The sequence below is a fragment of the Polypterus senegalus genome, chromosome 12, assembly GCF_016835505.1.
Source record: "Polypterus senegalus isolate Bchr_013 chromosome 12, ASM1683550v1, whole genome shotgun sequence".
Classification (NCBI taxonomy): Eukaryota; Metazoa; Chordata; class Cladistia; order Polypteriformes; family Polypteridae; genus Polypterus; species Polypterus senegalus.
The window spans coordinates 108,958,055-108,967,027 of record NC_053165.1 but is presented as its reverse complement, the minus strand read 5'-3'; positions in this window follow the sequence as shown (position 1 = coordinate 108,967,027).

Below are 8,973 nucleotides of genomic sequence, written 5' to 3'. Positions count from 1 at the left end.
AAAGTAAACAGTAAATTTTATCACAGATTCTTGGCTAATGTTTTCTTGAAGTAAGAATATGTGTTTTGCTCGCTTGTCTGCTTACAGCAGCCATCGTGGGTGGAGGTATAGCAACCCCCTGCCCCTCACCCTTTACTTCGTCAAGCGACATTCTGCCAATAATACTACTTTTGCTTTTGCATTTCTGTTTCTTTAGTAGTTACTCTTCTTCCATGGCTTGTAATAAGAAACAGACTCTATATGGGCTTGTGTCATATGATTACTTTTTCCCCAACAGCACCTATTTTTCACCAATTACATTCTCTGTTGTTATTTTACAAAGCCTATGGAGCAAAATGCATGCTGAGTGGCAGTGTGGTTAATAGAGCATGTAAGAATGTCATTGTACAAATAACAATACATCTGAATTGAACCATTTACACTGCATTGAAGCCTGATATTGTGAGGCAGGAGTGACAGCTCAGCACTACCACACTGCTTATGTTTAAACACCTACACTAAGCTTACTAAACTTTAACCTGATTAAACTTATGTGAATTGGTTTTGCTAAACTTGCCCTAGTGTGTGTGTGTGTGTGTGTGTGTGTGTTTTCACCCTGAGAGGAACTGGTGCCCCATCCAGGAATTGTTCCAGGCTTGTGTCCAATGACTCCTAGGATAGGCTCCAGTTGATCCATGACCCTGCCTTGGATAAGCAGGTTAGGAACATGGATTAGTAATGTTACTATTATTGTATCTATAGTGAAGAAAAACATATCAATAGATTAATAGATCAATGATATTGAGGACAATTGTTACAATTACATTTTATTATTATTGTTAGAAAATGATTATTATCCAGATTGTGTTACTGCCTCACACTCATTGCTTGCTGGTATAGGCTCCAGCTGCCTGTGACCCTGACCTGGATAAGCAGGTTAGGAAGACAGATGGCTGGATTGATGTATGCTTAAAACATCTGTTCAGTTATTGTTACTTAATTGCTCAAAATTCCTTCTCATAGAACCACACACGTGCATTTTAAATCAAGTAAGAGTAGGTAATATCTTTGTGAAATAACAAAATAAGCCTCTGTATAGTGAAAGAATACAAGCAATCATTAAGTGTGACTTTTTTCAGTTATTATTGCCTAATTTCCTACAGCAGAGAGACAGAAATTCACACCTGGGCATCAACATTCAATGTCAATACTGGTGCTTGACAATGACTTAACGAGGTGAATCTCTGCCCCAAAGTTTAACTTTGGCTCATTATATCTCAAACATTTACAGCTGCGATTCCAGGGATTTGAACAGTGCTATTTTTAGCAACGTTTATTGTACTGCTTCCAAATAAAGTGAAACCAAGCTGATAGTAAGTTGCCATGGAGGAAGATGAGTGGTGAAGTAAAGTGCCCAGCCAGTCTTCATTTAAAATGGATGACTCTCACAGCAATGGTTTGCTTCTTTCCATCCTAAAACAACAGGGATATGCTGTTTTCAAAAATGTATACAAACATTTTTGGCTGGATAAATGTACATATTTGGTAAGTTTTAAGGCTTTTCTTCACAATGGGACCCCAGTGCCCATTAGCTAAATTATAAATCACAAGAGCAGGCAAGTTATTTTTTAACAGTTATTAAACATGCTTCACTTTAGAATGCAGTTTCATGTTGCCAAGAAACATATACTATTATTTTGTGAAGAAATAAGTTCAACTAGCAAAATACTGCATTCCCAATCATTTTTAACATTCTTTAAGTATTTTTTTATTCCTTAATTCCAGTGTCCATGTTTTTGGGCAATGGCCACTGTGGATATCCCCACTTAAAATTTACTTGATGTATGCTATACACAGGCTTACTTTCATATCCACGAGTTTTTTGCTCCTAGTCGCTTCTCCTGAACCAGCAAATACCTGTATACAAAACAATAAATAAATGAATGAATGTTCACTTAATTAAAAATAAGATATGGCAATATACAGCTTAATTCCAATGTGTTTAAATAGACTTTATATGCTTCATACATATAGTACAGGTTAACTTTGTGAATTTTCCTGTCATGCATAACAAAATTGAGTACCATGTGGAATACCAAGTAATAGCCTGAAATGACTGCAATTTTGAATAACTTTTACTGTACAATTTTTTCTTAAACAGAAATTCCTAATGCATTTCTGTGGCTGTTTATACATATGAGAAATACAGAAACGTGCAAAAGGTCTTTCTCGGAATTACTCATAATTTTCAAAAGCATCTGATATCATAAGTAAGAGCAATTATTTAGGTATTACCAGAGTATGCTTGAGAAACCTTTACTGTATCATTTTCATCCATCCATTCATCCATTATCCAACCCACTATATCCTAAGTACAGGGTCACGCTGGAGCCAATAACAGCCAACACAGGGTGCAAGGCAGGAAACAAACCCCAGGCAGGGCGCCAGCCCACCGCAGGGCGCGCACACACACACACATATGAACCTAGGTCTTCTAACTGTGAGGCAGCAGCGCTACCCACTGCGCCACCGTGCTGCCTGTATCATTTTCACTTACTACTAAATTAATTCCTAATGTATTTAAATGGCTTTATTTGCCTATAACATATTTTAAAAATGTGGGGTACTGTTTTTCACATTTTTTCATTATACCAAAAAATGTCCTATATAAGGAAGGAAGAGGAAGATAATAGCCTTAGTTATACATTTGAGATTTTTTTAATTGTACCATATTCCAGTAAAGCCAGACTAAATTTATAATCTGCTAAAGTTATCTCACATGATTTTGACAGAAAGTTTAACTTTGGCTCATTATTTCTCAAACATTTACAGCTGCAATGCTAGGGATTTGAACAGTGCTATTATTAGCAACTTTTATTGTACTGGTTCCAAATAAAGTGAAACCAAGCTGATAGCATGCTTAAGCAGATTGTGTTAAATATAAGCAAATAATCCAAGTAAATGTGTTTTGTCACCTTTATATAAACTCAGTGGTTTATTTGTTCATTTCTGGCTGAACCACAACAAAGTATGAGCTTAGTGGTCTTATCATTTATTAGAAGGCCTGCTTTGCAGTCGGCACATTTAGCACTCATGCACGCAGACTTCATTTTCTCCACTCAACACATTTCTAGCAGTAACTCAATGATTAGTATCAATGTTCGTTAACTGAACACTTTGCTGCCAAGGTTCCTCTATTTCAAAAACCACTGTAAAGTAAAACAGACTCAAATTGGCCAAGTAACTAGGGACCAAATCAACCTTTTTGAAAATGAGCCAATAATCTCAATGTAAAATGTTGCAAACTTTTTCAAATTATCCTGATTTACAGCTTTGATATTTTAATAAAACACACGCAGTAATGATTAAAAAATATATGTTGACTTATCATGCCTGCTTCATGAAAGAGCTTCTCTAATAGTGGCATTGTTCAAATTGATAATTGACATGTATAACAATATCCAGATACACAGGTTACTTTGTCAAACAGCAGAGGTATTTTTCATAGAACAGGAGAAAGTTAGTAAAATATCAACTAAATGCATATGGACCCATTATAGTTGATTAGCTTTGGATTTTTAATTTATCCAAGCACTTGGATAACAACCATGTGCAGTCATGCAGTATGGAAACATGAGAAAGTAACCATTTGTAACTGTACTGTACAATGGTTATTAAGATACTTAAACTGGTCAATTATTTAGTAATGGTTGAGCAAAAGTTCTTGAAGCTTCTAGTAGGCATAGACAAGAACTTTCTCTTCTAAAGACATTGCTGGACTTTATGGTAAAGTTCTGAGAACTATATCTCAAAAGTCTCCTATCTGTTGTAGGGGTATAAAGCCAGTGAAATGCATTAGGTGTTCAGTTTTGCATTTAAAATAAAACAGCACTATTAAATTGTCGTAAATAGTCCCAAGTAATACCCAGGCCTGTGGAGTCGGTAGATAAATTCTTTGACTCCAACTTCTTAGTTTCCAGTACTTCTGACTCCGACTCCCTTACTTCGACTCCTCTGTATTTAATACGGTAATGTATTTTCCATGTTGATTGAAGGAAGGCAACATACTGGCTAGGAAGATGACTCTCTACCATATTGGCCAGTTAAACAAACAACAAAAAAATGAAAACAATAAAGTTTTATTTATTGTTTTTAATCAAGTGGCTATAAAGTAGTAGTCTGCATAAAAATTAGTAACAGGAACTTTACCAGTTCAGTTTTAAAACAAAAACAAAGCTTACCTACATGAACAAAAAGCAGTTTATACAGTTAGGTCCATAAATATTTGGACAGAGACAAGTTTTTTTCTAATTTTAGTTCTGTACATTACCACAAAGAATTGTGATGCAGTTGAAGTGCAGACTTTCAGCTTTAATTCAGTGGGTTGAACAAAAAGATTGCATAAAAATGTGAGGCAACTAAAGCATTTTTTTTAACACAATCCCTTTATTTCAGGTGCTCAAAAGTAGTTGCCCCAAGTAGATGCTGGGTTTCCTCCTTTTCAATGCTCTGCCAGGCCTTTACTGCAGCGGCTTTCAGTTGCTGTTTGTTTGTGGGCCTTTCTGTCCGAAGTTTAGTCTTCAACAAGTGAAATGCATGCTCAAGTGGGTTAAGATCAGGTGACTGACTTGGCCATTCAAGAATTCTCCACTTCTTTGATTTAATAAACTCCTGGGTTGCTTTGGCTGTATGTTTTGGGTCATTGTCCATCTGTATCATGAAACACCACTTAATCAGTTTGACTGCGTTTAGCTGGATTTGAGCAGACAGTATGTCTCTGAACACCTCAGAATTCATTCGGCTGCCTCTGTCCTGTGTCACATCATCAATAAACACTAGTGTCCCAGTGTCACTGGCAGCCATGCATGCCCAAGCCATCACACTGCCTGCCTCCACCATGTTTTACAGATGATGTGGTATGCTTTGGATAATGAGCTGTTCCACGCCTTCTCCATACTTTATTCTTGCCATCATTCTGGTAGAGGTTGATCTTGGTTTCATCTGTCCAAATAATGTTTTTCCAGAACTGTGCTGGCTTTTTTAGATGTTCTTTAGCAAAGTCCAATCTAGCCTTTCTATTCTTGAGGCTTATGAGTGGCTTGCACCTTGCAGTGCACCCTCTGTATTTACTTTCATGCAGTCTTCTCTTTATGGTAGACTTGGATATCTTTACGCCTACCCCCTGGAGAATTTTGTTCACTTGGTTGGCTGTTGTGAAGCCAACCATGGAAATAATTCTGCGATCATCCACCACTGTTGTCTTCCGTGGACGTCCAGGTCTTTTTGCGTTGCTGAGTTCACCAGTGCTTGCTTTCTTTCTCAGGATGTACCAAACTGTAGATTTTGCCACTCATAATATTGTAGCAGTTTCTTGGATGGGTTTTTTCTGTTTTCGCAGCTTAAGGATGGCTTCTTTCACCTGCATGGAGAGGTCCTTTGACCGCATGTTGTCTGTTCACAGCAAAATCTTCAACATGCAAGCACCACACCTCAGATCCACTCCAGGCCTTTTATCTGCTTAATTGATAAGGACATAACGACGGACTTGCCCACACCTGCCCATGAAATAGCCTTTGAGTCAATTGTCCAATTACTTCTGAGCCCCTGAAATGAATGGATGTGTTAAAAAAATGCTTTAGTTGCCTCACATTTTTATGCAATCGTTTTGTTCAACCCACTGAATTAAAGCTGAAAATCTGCACTTCAACTGCATCTGAGTTGTATCATTTAAAATTCATTGTGGTAATGTACAGGATCAAAATTGGAAAAAAGTTGTCTCTGTCCAAATATTTATGGACCTAACTGTATATCCATCCATTATCCAACCCACAATATATCCTAACTACAGGGTCACAGGGGTCTGCTGGAGCCAATCCCAGCCAACACACACCCACACACCAAGCACACACTAGAGCCAATTAAGAATCGCCAATGCACCTAACCTGCATGTCTTTGGACTGTGGGAGGAAACCCAAGCAGACATGGGGAGAACTTGCAAACTCCACACAGGGAGGACCTGGGAAGTGAACACGGATCTCCTAACTGCGAGGCAGTAGCGCTACTCACTGCGCCACCATGCCGCACAGTTTATATATTAAACTTGGAATACAGTTATAGAGTAGAATAGCTGTTAAATGCAATCCAAAATTAACTCAATGCAATGTTTTAAGAAACAGAATTGCTTCTGCCAGATCTTCTTTCATAGAAGCTCTTAAATTTGACTTGATTATTGTTAGAGCTGAAAATAGTCTTTCAACACTGACTTGGGTGGGTGGCATTGCTGTTACAGTTCTAGCCACATCACTAATAATCTCTGGATCAACAAGGATGGCTTCTTCTACAGTCAGTTTCGATGAGTGATCGTACTTTTCAACTACTTTTAATTCCTTAATAAGCACCTGCTGGAATCTCTTTATTTGGACATTTACTGGTTGTTTATCTTTCATGCATAGGTGATGTCGGTTTGCTTTTCAAACTTCCATATTGTCCGAGTAGCAATCAAAGTCTAACTCTTCATTTGAAGAGGATGATCCTGAGTTACCAGTGCTTATAGCTTCATCCAGTGGTGTTTCAGGTAGTAGTAATCCATTCATGCAAACTGCTACATCATAGAGTACCTTTTTCCATTAGCATTCTGGTCACTGCTCAACAAAATTCGGCTCATTGGATCAACCTAAATAGCAGCTAACAAGATTTGATTATCCAGTAAGAGACTGTCTCTTTTCTTCATTGAAGATACGATGCCATCAGCTATTAACCCTCCACTTTGTTTAGGCAATATATCAAGCTCTTCCATTCCAAGAAAAATTTACCAGGTGTTAAATCTTCACATTGCAACCTCTTGGTGACAGTAAAGGGTAATAAAATAGACTTTCCAGTTCTTTTACTTGTGCCCACTGGCTTTCAGTTAATAAAACATTTTCATTGTCCAGTTCTTCAAGAACGTCTTTTAGTTCAAGCAAACACTTTATCATCAAATAAGTGCTTCCCCAGCGTGTTTTTTGATCCAAACTGGCTCCTTTTCCTGCACGTCTTTTCAAAATGACATCTGTTTTAGGAGCCCTGGCTGCAACAGTTACTTGCCTCAATTTGCCAATTATAGTAGATGCATAGCGATCTTTCAATCCATCTCTTATTGCAAGTTGCAGAGTATGAACAGCACAATGCATATGTTGAGTAGTAGTAAGCTTAGATGCGTCTTCAGCAGTGTTATCCAAAATGTCACTATTCTCTTCAGTTTCACTTTCTCCAATACTTGCAGAACTGTCTTCCTCTAATATCTGTTTGTCACTTTCTTCGTCTACTTTATTCACTTTCTCAGTTGTGCTTAACATATTAGAAGCTTTATCTGGCACAATACATAGAATCTGTTCCTTTTTAATTTCAAAATCTTCTAGAACAGGTGGTGTGCAAAGTTATGCTCAAGTTCAGCCGTGGGTGGGAGCATATGTGGAGAGTGCAGACAGAACCCCTGAACACACATCAGGCCATAGCACACACCTACACCTACATCATTACACTTGTAATGATCAAATAAACTTTTTAAACACATTATATCTGAAATAAAATGAAAACACTTTTTGTAATGTACCATAATCCAGATTACAATATGTGAATGTCTGGTTGTAAAATAGCTCGGCTGAACTTCACACTAGTAGTAACACAACTATGCACTGGGCTTTGTTCTTACATCAGAGAAGTACTTAATTATGACTATTGTTTGTTAAATGGGACATTTGAACTTGCTTTATTTTTTTTTTTCATTACAATTTAAATTTATTAGGAGTCGGAACATTTTTGCCGACTCCGACTCCACTGTAATACCCAAGCACATGCTCTTCCTTGTGCTTTAGGACATTTTGGTGCATTATGGGCACAATCTGACTAAGCTCTTCTCTAAGTTAGCCTGTCTGTCACAAAGAAATCAAGCCATTTAAACACTTTATGAATTGTGTTCAAAAGTCTAGTACTTATGCCCAAGAATCTTATCTTTTATATAGTACCAGCCATTTTGGCCATTATGAGAAAACCAGTAACGGCACACTGCATAATAACGTGCCGTGAATACACTTGACTTTCTTTCTCTGTACGTTTAGCACTCATTTGCTCAGAGGTTGATGTGCTTGCTGCTTTCTGAGCAGCTCTTCTTTTCTCCATCCTAGCGGCCCACTTATTCTCTTTCTTTCCTCTGCATCTTTTCGCATTAAAACTGATTAAGTCAGAATTTGGGTTTCAATTACTTAGTACGTTTTCTTTAATTTTTCACTTAAGCTGGCACTTAAGTCTTCAATCTGCCTCAGGAATGATTAAAGATATGAAGAGGTAGGGGAAGTGATGGCGAAGGTGGTAGGAATGAGAACGGCACCCGTACGCATGTGCCGCACAGCCGCCCTGCTGGCTGCTGCCGAGAGTTGATTCTACAATAAAATAAAATAAAAATAAAAAGAGGAATAACCTTGGAGGTCAATCATCACCCTGAAAACTGATAGTAGACGTCACATAGTATATGTGTACCAAATTTCAGGTCAATAGGTCAAACGGTTTGCGAGCTACAGGTGATTTAAAATCCTGGACATACAAATGAACAGCCACGGTAGCATATTATATATATTCATTTTCAGAAACAATTCCCTAAAGTGAGCCAATGTGTCACAGGCATATAAAGCTATTGGAAAGGCATTAGAAATTTAAGAGAAAATGGTACAGTAAAAGTTCTTTAAAATTGGACTAATTGCACACAATGATTTGATCTTCCACCTGACAGTTGACGCTACTACATATACTGGAAAAAATCTATGAAAGAGTGCTCCAAATTTAGAACTTGTGTACAAAACATATCGTTATCACACTGACAATATGAATCAGCCTGGGGACGAGCCAGTATGGTATGAGCATAAACAGCTTAAGAGCCAGCTGCAGGGAAGCCAATAAAGAAAGCAAGCCTGCCAAACCCCTGTATTAATTCAGTTATGTAATGCCATTCATTATGTTTAA